This window comes from Bos indicus x Bos taurus, chromosome 4 (genome assembly GCF_003369695.1).
Source record: "Bos indicus x Bos taurus breed Angus x Brahman F1 hybrid chromosome 4, Bos_hybrid_MaternalHap_v2.0, whole genome shotgun sequence".
In the NCBI taxonomy this organism is placed as follows: Eukaryota; Metazoa; Chordata; class Mammalia; order Artiodactyla; family Bovidae; genus Bos; species Bos indicus x Bos taurus.
In genome coordinates this window covers 51,279,142-51,292,938 of record NC_040079.1, presented here as the reverse complement: position 1 = coordinate 51,292,938, position 13,797 = coordinate 51,279,142, and the positions used below count along the sequence as shown (strand labels likewise).

General features: G+C 40.7%; 1 pseudogene; it reads right to left on the bottom strand.

Moving 5' to 3' along the window:
* Positions 1–12,507: 12,507 nt before the first annotated feature.
* LOC113891880 lies at positions 12,508–13,312 on the bottom strand (annotated as a pseudogene).
* Positions 13,313–13,797: the final 485 nt, after the last annotated feature.

Here is a 13,797-nt window from a genome sequence, read left to right as displayed (position 1 = left end):
AGTCAGACACAACTGAGCAACTGAACTGAACTGGACTGAATGTATTACAATGAGCATGTAATGAGGCTCAAGGTCTTACTGGAAGTGAAATCTTGTACCATCTTGCACCTATTTGGTTTTAATCACTTTTCATCATGTCCTACAGCTATGTCATTCTTTTACATGTTGTGCCTGCCCCCTTCCCTCCTGTTTCACTCATTTCAGTTCTGTTCAATTGCTCAGTTATGTCCAACTCTTTGCCAACCCATGGACTGCAGCATGCCAGGCTCCTCCGTCCGTAAGCAATTCCCAGAGCTTACTCAAAGTCATGTCCATTGAGTTGGTGATGCCATCCAACCAACTCATCCTCTGCTGTCCCCCTCTCCTCCTGCCTTCAATCTTTCCCAGCATCAGGGTAGATCATTTTCCAGTGAGTCTGTTCTTTGCATCAGGTGACCAAAATATTGGAGTTTCAGCTTTAACATCAGTCCTTCCAATGAATATTCAGGATTTATTTCCTTTACAATTGACTGGTTTGATCTCCTTGCAGTCCAAGGAACTCTTAAGAGTCTTCTCCAACACCACAGTTTAAAAGCATCAGTTCTTTGGCACTCAGCTTTCTTTATACTCCAACTTTCACATCCATACATGACTACTGGCAAAACCATAGGTTTGACTATATGGACCTTTGTTGGCAAACTAATGTCTCTGCTTTTTGATATGCTGTCTAGGTTCATCATAGCTTTTCTTCCAAGGAGCAAGTGTCTTTTAATTTAATGGCTGTAGTCACCATCTGCAGTGATTTTGGAGCCCCAAAAAATAAAGTTCGTCAGTATTTCCATTGTTTCCCCATCTTTTTGCCATGAAGTGATCGGACCAGACTCCACGATCTTAGTTTTCTGAATGTTGACCTACAAGCCAGTTTTTCACTCTCCTCTTTCACTTTCATCAAGAGGCTCTTTAGTTCTTCTTCACTTTCTGCCATAAGGGTGGTTTCATCTGAATATCAAGGTTATTGATATTTCTCCTGGCAATCTTGATTCCAGCTTGTGCTTCTTCCAGTCCAGCGTTTCTCATGATGTACTCTGCATATAAGTTAAATAAGCAGGGGGACAATATACAGCCTTGACTTACTCCTTTTCCTCTTTGGAACCAGTCTGTTGTTCCATGTCCAGTTCTAACTGTTGCTTCCTGACCTGCATACAGATTTCTCAGGAGGCAGGTCAGGTGGTCTGGTATTCCCATCTCTTTCAGAATTTTCCACAGTTTATTGTGATCCACACAGTCAAAGGCTTTGGCATAGTCAATAAAGCAGAAATAGATGTCTTTCTGGAGCTCTCCTGCTTTTTCAATGATCCAGCGAATGTTAGCAATTTGATCTCTGGTTCCTCTGCCTTTTCTAAATCCAGCTCGAACATCTGGAAGTTCATGGTTCACGTATTGCTGAAGCCTGGCTTGGAGAATTTTGAGCATTTCTTTACTAGCGTGTGAGATGAGTGCAATTGTGCGGTAGTTTGAGCATTCTTTGGCACTGCCTTTCTTTGGAATTGGAATGAAAACTGACCTTTTCCAGTCCTGTGGCCACTGCTGAGTTTTCCAAATTTGCTGGCATATTGAGTGCAGCACTTTCATAGCATCATCTTTTAGGATTTGAAATAGCTCAACTGGAATTCCATCACCTCCACTAGCTTTGTTCATAGTGATGCTTCCTAAAGCCCACTTGACTTCACATTCCAGGGTGTCTGGCTCTAGGTGAGTGATCACACCATCGTGATTATCTTGGTCGTGAAGATATTTTTTGTACAATTCTTCTGTGTAATCTTTCCACCTCTTCTTAATATCTTCTGCTTCCTAATATCTTCTGTTAGCTCCATACTGTTTCTGTCCTTTTTTGTGCCCATACTTGCATGAAATGTCCCCTTGGTATCTCTAATTTTTTGAAGAGATCTCTAGTCTTTCCTATTCTATTGTTTTCCTCTATTTCTTTGCATTGATCACTGAGGAATCTTTCTTATTTCTCCTTGCTATTCTTTGGAACTCTGCATTCAAGTAGATATATCTTTCCTTTTCCCATTTGCCTTTAGCTTCTCTTCTTTTCTCAGCTATTTCTCAGCCTGTTTTATTAGGCCCTGTCAATATTTTTCCATTGCCAGCTGGAATGATTTGAGCTTTGACATTTGGAAGATCTAGAGGGGAATTACAGGAGGAAAGAAGTCTGCCTTTCGTTCCCATATACCCTCTCAGCAGGCTCTTTCCGAACATATGACTTTAGTGTCCTGCTTCTGCAGCCCACTCAACTTTGCAGCGGTCAGCTCCTGTGGTGCAGGGGTTTTGTCAGTTGATTCCTCCAGTGCATGGGAGCTGGTAACATCCAGCACCCAGCGTTCCCATCTGGGCAATTTGGAGGTAGAATGCCTGCAGTGACATACTTCTTCATGAATAACTTTCCCCTGATCCTAGAGGGCAGATTTTGGCAAGTTCCAAAAGGCATATTTCCAGCAAGATGAAGAAGGCTGGTTTTCAGCAAGTTTGACATAGATGTCCAGAAGGTAAATCTCTGGCACATTCCAGAGGGTGAATTTCCAGCAAGTTCTACCTCCTCAGTAACACAGGGTCTTCTCTGTGAGATTCTCTGGGGGACTTCTTCATTTAGTGACCCATAGTCATGGCCTCTCTAAGGTCTGGGTTTCAGCCCTGAAAATCCTCCTACTGGAATATGTATCTCAGTCATGGGCATAGTGTCTGCTCCTTATATCTGCTATTCTTAGCATCTTTAGAGTTCTCCTTACTCCTCACTAGCTTAGTACTATGATCCACTGTTATAGTTAATAATTATTTACAATAAACTTTCTCTGTTCAAATCACTTTCTGGTTTCTCTCTACTGATTGGATACAGGTTAATGCAACCATTATAACATTTCCTTTAGTTTCATAGACCTAGATTATTTTTCCTTCTCCCTAAGTACTTCCTCAGTGAGTTAATTTAGTTCTGACCAGCTATTGCCATATAGCTCTTTGTTATACTGAAGTTTTGGACTGCTACTTGAGGTTAATTGTGATGCATAAAGGTTAGAATTTCTTCTGTAACATACAGTTTAGATTGTAGAATCCAATTAATGATGATTTATTGCTATTTAGCATTGGGTTTCCTAGACAAAAAATTACTTTATTCCCAGAAGAGACCATGGCCATGCTGATCCTGCCATGAGGACAAAAGGAAAAAATGAATTTATTGCTAAGTATTTATGCTGAGCATCTTTATAAAGTGATTTATATTTTATTAGTAAATTGTGAAAATTGATTTTTGTGATTGGTTTGTGTGATGTAGCAAGTTCTAACAAACTGATAGTCAACAAAATTCACCTTCCTAAATCCTTCTTTTTCCATACTTCCCCCACCTTTACAGGTACCCTTCCCAGACTCAACAACCCCCACCCCTCAGGCAACAGTCTAGTCAGGGAAAAAAAACTGATTGTCAATAAATTAATCTCTGTGACTTTGAGAAACTTAATCCAAGTATGAGATTCTCAAAATAAAACTTTTGAGCATGAAGAAATGAGCATGTTATAGCAGGTTTTTATGCATCCATAGGGAAGATTCTTTAGATAAGTGACCCTCTTGTGCTTTTAAAATCACAATTACACTCATTCCAGGTGAACCTTCTTTTATCCCTATCTTCTCCCAGCCATCACCCTATTTTATCTCGTCCATTCCCAACTTAACTTCTTTAAAGGCCAATCTGTATGACAAGATAATATATTTGAGATGCTAACCCATTTTTTAAGCCCATTTTTCTCCTTCTATAACTTGCCAATTTCCCAAATCTTGCCTCCTATCAAATCTATAGTTTTATTGCCTTGGGGAGGGATATAGAAAGAAAATTTTTCTATTTGTTTTCGAAATCGCACGCCTCCAGATGGAAAGACAATTTAAGCCATGGAGGAAAATGCCTTGAAAAGGAGCAGAGGAATAAAAGAGCAGAAGAGCAGGGGGCATCTTCCTCCACCAATCTAGACATAGATTTCTCTGGGCTGGAGAAATGTGGAAGGGTATATCTAGGTGGTCAAAACCACCAGCCCATCTAAACTTCCTGAGTCTCCAAAGATCCCCTGCTCTATTTTAGTACTGAGTAATCTTCCAAAATCCTGACAAAACTGGCATTGACAGGTTCACAATAGAAATTGAATTGGTAGAATGTATCAACACTTTTTTTACAGACTTGAGTTTTGAGCTAATATTCATACTGTATGTGTTCATTAACCTTGTACCTCCACTTCTTCACTGACCATTCATTCCTCACACCATGGAGTATGCTTAAACCCCACTAGTCCACTGAAAGATCCCATGATAAGATCACCATAATCCTAAGATTTCCCAGCTTAGTTTTCAATTCTCAGATATTTTTGATTAAGAGGTTTTTTGGTTTTCTAGTATTTTATCTATTTGTCAGGGTTTCCGAGGTGAAGCTAGCTAGTGGTAAACTGTCCACCTGCCAATGCTGGAGATGTAAGAGATGCAGGTTCGATCCCTGGGTTGAGAAGATCCCCTAGAGTAGAAAAAATGGCAAACCACTCCAGTATTCTTGCCTGGAAAATTCCATGAACAGAGGACCCTGGCAGCCTAGTCCATGGGGATCACACAGATTTGGACACGACTGAGCGACTGAGCACACACATTTATTTGTTTGTGCTGGGTCTTCCTTGCTGTGTGCGATCTTTTTCTCTAGTTGCAGAGAGCATGAGCTACTCTCTAGTTGCTGTGCTCAGGCTTCTCATCGCAGTCACTTCTCTTGTTGTGGCGCACAGGCTCTAGGTGTGTGGGCTTCAGTCGTTGCGGCACGAGGGCTTAGTTGCTCCATGGCATGTGGGATCTTCCTGGACCAGGGATCAAACCCATGTCCCCTGCATTGGCAGATGGGTTCTTAACCATTGGACCATGAGGGAAGTCTCAAGAGGTTGATGTTTTCATTTTGGCTATTCCACAGGGCATGTGGGATCTTATTACATACATATTAAATTGTGACTTCCTTTGGGAAGGTGTGTGACTTCCTCTGGGAAAGAGTGTGAGCTTACCTGGTGGTAAAGAATCTGCTTGCAATGCAGGAGACCCAGGTCGGATCCCTGAATCATGAAGATACCCAGGAGGAAGAAATGACAACCCACTCAAGTATTCTTGGCTGGGAAATCCCAGGACAAAGAAGCCTGGTGGGCTACAGTCCATGGGGTTGCAAAAAGCTGGACATAACTGACTGACTAACACACCGGGAAGCAGTGTAGCTTTCACCTTTAATAACATAGACTTCTATATCAGCTACAGAAGCAGTTGATTTTTGTTATTGTTCTTCACCGACCAATATCTGAACGAACTCACTATTTCTGGAGAATCCTCACCTAATGGAGCAGTCCAAGCATTCCACTATAGACACTGAGATGGAAGGTTTGTGCTTTCTCAGACTCCCTTGTGCTCAGGGCATGGGTTACCCTAATCAGATACTTACAGAATCCATTTTGGTGCAGCAGAGGCAGCAGCTTAGTGGCAGCTACATTCTGTCTCCAGAGGAAGACAAGGCAGCCATTGCAGCATCAGTGGCAGAACCAGCTGTGAGATCCAAGGGGAACAGAGTGAGGAGTTCACAGGACATCTGCGATACTATGATTTTCAAGCCATCCCCAAATCTGTAAGCTACCCACTATCTTTTTCATAAAGACCTTTTTCCTAAATTAACCAGAGTTGGTTTCTTTACCGGAAACTAAGGTCTGTATAGTCAAAGCTATGGTTTTTCCAATAGTCACGTATGGATCTGAGAGTTGACCCATAAACGAGGCAGACCTCTGAAGAATTGATGCTTTTGAACTGTGGTGCCGGAGAAGCCTCTTGAGAGTCTCTTGGAATACAAAAGTTCAAATCAGTCAATCCTGAAGGAAATCAACCCTGAATACTCATTGGGAGGACTGACGCTGAAGCTGAAACGCCACTACTTTGGCTATCTTTTGCACTGACTCATTGGAAAAGACCCTGATGCTGGGAAAGATTGAGGGCAGGAGGAGAAGGGGGTGACAGATAATGATGAGATGGTTGGATGGCATCACCAACTCAGTGGACACGGGTGTGAGCAAACTCAGGGAGATAGTAAAGGACAAAGAAGCCTGGCATGCTGCAGTCCTTGGGGTCGCCAAGAGTCAGACACAACTTAGCAACTGAAGAACAACAAGAACACTGACGGATGATGTATTTGTGTGTGTGTGATTTTTTTTTAATAGTTGACATAGCATTAATTTCAGGTGTTGGTGGAATATCCCTCTGAAATTTAAAAAACTTCCCAACTTTTTATTATGAACAATTTCAAACATATAGTAAAGTTAAAAGAATACTAAAATGAATACTTGCATACCATTCACCCAGATTCACCAGTTAGTAACATTTTGTTATATTTGCTTTGTGTGTGTGTGTGTTTGCTGAATATTTGAAAGTTAGTTTTAAGCAACTAAGAAAATAAATAATAATGCCACAGTATCCTCGTATATCTGGCCCCATTCAGATTTCCCCAAATATCCCAAGAATGCCTTTTTTTTTACCTCTTTTTGTTTTTTTTTCGAGCCAAGTTCCAATACAATATATTGTATTTGATTATGTCTGTCCAGCATTTTTAAATGTAATTTTAAAAATACACATGAATACACAGTATTTGGTCCTTCTTTTATTGGTTTCTACCTAATAATTGAGGTGATAAAAATAGGAACTATTGCTAATTAAGCACTAATCTGAGGCCAAGTTCTGAGGTGCTAAACATACCAGGATGAATAGGACTATGTCCCTGACTTCAAAGATGCAGGCCCTTTGGGTTTCTCCAAATGCACATAAGTAGTTGGTCTCAGTTTTAACCAGCTTAAGGAACAGATAGAGACAGGGGATGTCAGAGTTTATCATTTCCTAGGCTCAGAGCTACATTATAAAGTTAGAGAGCTGAGCAGGGCTGGTTGCACAAGTCCAGCAATTTATCACCAACTGGGAAGTCCATATATGTGGTGTGTATAATCTACATATACACACAGCCTTATTTCTGGAGAAGGGAATGGCTACCCACTCCAGCATTCTTGCCTGGAGAATTCCATGGACAGAGGAGCCTGGTGGGCTATAGTCCATGGGGTTGCAAAGAGTTGGACACGACTGAGCGACTAACAAACACACACAGCCTTATTTAATTGGTTAATCAAAAGCTATTTTTAATTTTGTAAGAAAATTGCCTTGTAGCCTAGAGCAATGACTGACACTGTGTCTTATCTGATGAAAGTAAGGTAGACATTTAGCAACTGTCTGGCTCATGTGATAAAGACACTTTCATTATAAATATAAACCAAAAAACCAAAGTGTCTAAATGACTAGCTTATTTACATTGATTATATCTTCCGGGTGATTTATAAATCTTCATTAGGAAGAAAGTAAGCCTAGTTATAGATTTTTCTTGTCTAAAACTTATCATTAAAAATAATGAAGAAATTTCCTTTTCAGAGCGCTTTTAATACTCTCCGCATGAGTCTGACACCGCAGACTGCAGTACAAGTACTGTCTTTGTCACACAGCTAAGGTCACATGTTGTTAACATTCCTTATTAAAGGAAAAGTCTTAATGTGTGTTTTTGATTTTCATTTCTGACACTTAATTAGAATAAATGAAGTTACCCCATTTATATATTGCAAGAGCTGCCAGGACTCCTGAAACTTCTAGAAAGAGTGATGAAATTAGTGACTTTTCTCATATGAGGCCAAGTGTTATCAGACACATTAATTCCACATGTGCAGTTGAGCATTTGTGTACCTCCTTGTATGTGGAGAAGAGCCTAAGCGAATCTAAAGGCATGATCTTTAGCAGCTTTATACAACACGATGGGCATGAAGAAAAGTGTTTATAAAAGAACGCATTTGAATTCCTGGTACCTCTCAGTGGGATCACCACATTGTCAAACAGTAAAGGAATGTTTAAATACAAATAAATTACACTTTCTCTGAATGAAGTCTTCTCTCTGGTGCGCAATTACTGGATGTGTACTTGGGAGTTCCAAGTTCGAGTGAATGTTTTCTTTGTCACTTATGAGATTCACCTCACCTCTTGGCACCCATGGTGCAGTAAACAACAGCTTCCAGATGCTCCAAGTACGCCCCTGACAGCAGCCAGCAGATGGCTGTGAGGATGACAGACAGTGCCTTCACACACAGCTCCATCCTGGCCTGGCTGGCTTGATTTTGCACTTATTTGATAGCCAATACATAGAAAAGAAGTCACATCATTTATATCTAAGATTTGAAATGTGAAGTATTTTCATAAGCAGTGATGAACACACCACCCAAACTTAAGAACTAGAACATTATTGGGTGGGTTTTTTTGCATCTACTCATATGTTCCTCTCCAACCTCTTTCATCTGTCTCCTCTTCAGAGATAGCCACCATCTTCAATTTTTGTGTTTTATTTTTCTATGCTTAAAAAGTAGTTGTGGTATGGCTGAGTTGCTTTGCTGTACACCTGAAACTATTACAACATCGTTAATTGGCTATATTCCAATATAAAATTGGAGAAGGAAATGGCAACCCACTCCAATATTCTTGCCTAGAGAATCCTGTGGACAGAGGAGCCTGGTGGGCTGCTGTCCATAGGGATCACACAGAGTCAGACACGACTGAAGTGACTTAGCATGCATGCATGCATTGGAGAAGGAAATGGCAACCCACTCCAGTATTCTTGCCTGGAGAATCCCAGGGACAGAGGAGCCTGGTGGGCTGCCATCTACGGTGTCACACAGAGTCGGACCCAACTGAAGTGACTTAGCAGCAGCAGCAGTAGCCAATATAAAATAAAAAAATTTTAAATAAAGTAAAACTCACAGCAACAACAAAGTAGTTGTGGTACATATGCATGTATCTTTAAATTGTGTATCATTTTGTTTTTATTAAAATATCATATTGAATTAATCTTCTATAACTTCATTTGTTTACTCTTTTTTTTTAAACCCAAGAATGTGTTTCAAAGATCCATCTGAAAAAAAAAAAAAAAAAAAAAAGATCCATCTGTATTGTTCCTTGATGATAGCAAAGCTTATGAATTCACTCTAAAGTCCTTGGACATTTGCGTTCCTTAATGAGTTTTAAATTTTATTTATTTTTTTGCCATTGTGAACCAGGCTGCTGTAAATGTGTCAGTTGGTAATAGTTATGGGTTCTCTAGAAATAAGGTCTGGGAGTGCCGGGGTGGGAGTTGGAACTGTTGAGTCTCAGAGTATGAGCAAGTTCAATTTTAGAGGCTAGTACCAAACTTTTTCAAAGTGACTGTATCAATGCATATTCTCACCGGTGGCATATAAGAATTCCTGTTAATCCACATCCTCACTAACATTTGATGTTTTCAGACCTTCTTTTTTACCAGTCTAGTAGGTATAAAATAATATCGCATTTGGGATCAATTCAGAGCTTTCTTCACCTTGCCCATCCGTGATGACATTCCAAGCCATCCCAGTGCTGTGGATGTAGCAAGAACTGAAGAAGTAGAGAAAAAGTCGGAAGTCTCATATTGCACCACGAAGACCCTGAAATTTGTAGAGTTAATCCTTGTAAAAGCATTTCCCGTGAGATTCAAGGTATATAACATGTACTTTACTCATTGAATTAATATTTTTAATCTCTCCTACGTGCCAGGTATTTTTCCTATACTCAAGGTACTTTCTCTAGGCCCAGGAAGATCACAGTGAATAAAATAGACAAGATTCTTGCCCTTATGGAGCTTATATTCTGGTTGGGGAGGATACAGACAATAAACAAATCCATATATAATACATAATATCAGAAAGCAAAGACCAGCTTTGGAGCCACAGGGCCAGTGCTCAATTCTGTTCTCTACACCATACCAGACACTTGACCTCTCTGAGCCTTAGTTTCATGTTTTACAAGTAAGAATTCGTATCTTGCAGGGTTATTGTGAGAATTAAGAGCTGGTGTAGAAAGGTTCCCAGTTTAGTGCTGAGCACAAAAGTTGGTGTTCTCTCCAGTCTGGACACTTTGAGGAGTGTCTGAGAACAAAGAATTCAAGGACCTCAGGGGTGGGGCATCTCATCTTCTAGTTGGCTTCTTCTGGAACTGGGCAAACCGGGCAAGCGCAAACAGAAGCTTGTGCACCCCTGCCAGCCAGGATCAGCCTCTTCATTTCCTCCTGGTAACTAACCTCTGCTCACCTTCTCTCACTTACTTTAATGGGCCGAGACTTGCTGTTTATTGGGTTCTATTCTTTCCAGCTACACTATCCTCCTTGCTATTCTTAGACATTCCAGATCACCTCATTTAAAAATTGACTTTAACAAACCAATTAGCAAAAATATATATGAGCCAGTATGGGGAAATTGAACACTAGTGAATACTGGATGATATTAAGGAATTGTTGATAATTTTTATGTGGTAATGATGTAGCATCAAGTCAAAGTAAAGTGTTTGCACCTTTATAAATCCATACTGAATATTTATCTGATGTCTTGGATTTGCTTTCAAATAATCCAATATGTGGAGGGAGACTAATAAATTGATTGGAGGTATAGAAGCAGGGTGATAGATACGTGGGGTTCATTAAGCAATTCTATTTACTTTTGTATATGCTTAAAATTTTCCATAATAAAAAGTAAACAAATGAGGTAAATGTACTTCTGTCTCAGAATATACTTTGTATGTGCTGTTACCTCTGCCAGGAATGTTGTTCTTCTAGATAGCCACATAACAAACTTCCTTGATTTATGCCAGTCTCTGCTCAAATGTCATTTCCTCAGAAGGGCTTTCCCCTATGGAACATGGAGCCTCTTTTTCCTGGAGATAATGTAACCACCCCATGCTTTGAAGAGAATAATTTTGGATTGCTTATATAGTAGCAGTATTTAGAGCCAAATTTAGAGCAGAATAGTATATAGAGCAGAATTTACTCTCGGCTCCTGATAGCTGTAGACCCATGCTTCTCAGGACTAGGCATGCACACTCATATGAAACTGACCAGGCTACAGTCCACAGAACTGAGAAAACCAGAGTCCTGGCTTCATTCCCCAAACCACAAAGAACTTGCAGGATCCATGCTCCTAGTTCCTTTTGCTCTGTTTAATATGACAACAGTGTCTTCCGGGCACTCTTGGCAGTCTTTGACTTCTTGTTCTTCCTTGGCTCCCCTCCTGGTATTCTCCACATCTCTTTTAAGGTTGAGAGGAGAAATAGCTACTAAGTCAGCAGGCCTTAAAGCTGTTCATTCCACAAAGACCAGCCCACAGGCAGAGGGTAAACGCCAGCAACAGAACCTAGATGTCCTTTTCACTAAGCAACAGATTTTGAAAAGCATGAGCTTGTTTGAGGATTTCCAGTTTAGCATATTGCTCTTTGGAAAAATAAACATACTTTCCCAAGATTCTAAGAACAATCTTATTGCAAACATAACTGTTGAAGAAAGCTAAGCACTGAAGAATTGATGCTTTTGAACTGGGGTGTTGGAGAAGACTCTTGAGAGTCCCTTGGACTGCAAGGAGATCCAACTAAAGATCATTCTAAAGGAGATCAGCCCTGGGTGTTCTTTGGAAGGAATGATGCTAAAGCTGAAACTCCAGTACTTTGGCCACCTCATGCGAAGAGTTGACTCATTGGAAAAGACTCTGATGCTGGCAGGGATTGGGGGCAGGAGGAGAAGGGGACGACAAAGGATGAGATGGCTGGATGGCATCACCGACTCGATGGACATGAGTTTGAGTGAACTCCAGGAGTTGGTGATGGACAGGGAGGCCTGGCGTGCTGCGATTCATGGAGTCGCAAAGAGTCAGACACGACTGAGTGACTGAACTGAACTGAACTGACTGAACTGTTGTTTTGTTAAGTCAGTAAGCTGTGTCCAACTCTTTGCAACCCCATAGACTGTAGGCACGCCAGGCTCCTCTGTCCATGGAGTTTTCCAGGCAAGAATACTGGAATAGGTTGCCATTTCCTTCTCCAGAGAATCTTCCCAACCCAGGGATCAAACCAACATCTCCTGCCTTGGCAGGCAAATTCTTTACTGCTGAGCTACCAGGGAAGCCCAACCCATATGTACATGATATTAAAGAGTTTTCTTATCTGAACTATACTCATAACAGACTGTTATATAGCTACTGGGACAGTATCTAAAAGGAAAACAAAATTTTATTTTTTAATTGGAAGATAGTTGCCTTTCAATGCTGTATTGGTTTCTGCCATACAACAACATGAATCAGCATTAAGTATACATATTCCCTCCCTCTTGAACTTTCCTCCCACTCCCCTCAAATTTTATTTATTTATTTTTTAGATATTTGAAATACAACTTTATTCTGATTCTAAATGAAAAGGAATGGGAATGACAGAAATAAACAAGATTCCCCCCTCTCAATACTGTCATGTGACTATAGCAGTCTTGTATTTGAAACTCAAGGAGGAAAGAACTGTGTTCCAAAACACCTAAATATGCAGGTTCCAAAAAATGAAGCTATTTTTTTTTAAACTCCAACATTCACTCCAAAGCCCATCCATCTCCTTCAGCATCCAAAGATTAAGCACATGTTCTGCGTAGCTATGTTATAAAGTGGCAAACACGCTGCACCACTGACGTCACAGGACAGTTGCCTATAAAACTTGACTTCTGACGCTGGGCCCCAGCTTCACTTTCTCACAGGTCATCATCTTCATCCGGGAGAGCAGTTGTCTGAGCAACCTCTAAATCGTGCTCGTACTGTGCTGCCAAGGCTGGGTCCATGACCACCTCTGGCAGGGCAAGAGCAGGCATGGCGACAAACTCCAAGTTAGGGTCTCCAATCAGTTTTCTAGCAAGCCAGGGAAGAGCTTTTCAAAGCTGTAGTTACTTTTGGCAGAAATGTCATAGTACTGAAGATTCTTCTTTCAGTGGAAGACAATTGACTTTGCCTTAACCTTTCTGTCTTTAATATCCACTTTGTTGCCACACAATACAATTGGGATATTCTCACACACTCGTACTAGATCTCTATGCCAGTTAGGCACATTCTTGTAAGTAACTCTTGATGTTACATCAAATATTATAATGGCACACTGAGCTTGTATCTAATAGTCACCTCTCAGTCCACCAAATTTCTCCTGATCAGCTGTATCCCATACATTGAACTTGATAGGTCCTCTGTTGATATGGAACACAAGAGGATGGACCTCAACACCCAAGGTAACTACATACTTCTTCTCAAATTCACCAGTCAGATAACGCTTCACGAATGTAGTTTTTTCCAGTACCACCATCACCAACCAAAACAAGTTTGAACTGAACTTGGGGTTCTCTTAGGGCAGCCATCGCAATGTTACTTCCAGAAGCGTTTCCGTGCCCGTCTGAGGGCTGGAAAGATGGCGGAAGCACAATTCCTGCCCCCCAAAATTTTAATATGAGAATGTTAAATGTAAAAAGTTTGTGTAAATAGTGCTAAATAAGCACTTTCATATATGTTTGTTTAGCATTTGCTTCCAAGAAGATTTTTCTGCATACCAAACAGAACCATGATTAGGTTCCCACATCTTGTTAAGGCTGACTAATGTGGACTCTGGCTTTTTTTGCATATAAACTTTTATGGGAGAAAGACTGGGATTCTGGGAAAGGCCTCTTTCGTGTAATAATGATGCCTTATTTTCAATAGTTTCCATGAGAAAGGAAGCACAGAACCAAAAATGCAGATGGCAAGACAAATGACCAACTTCTGCAGCATACAAAGGTAAGGCTAGAGGGGAAATGCCAGAGGTGACTGAAGGGGCAGAAGTGTGATCACAGTGGCTTTCAACCTCCCT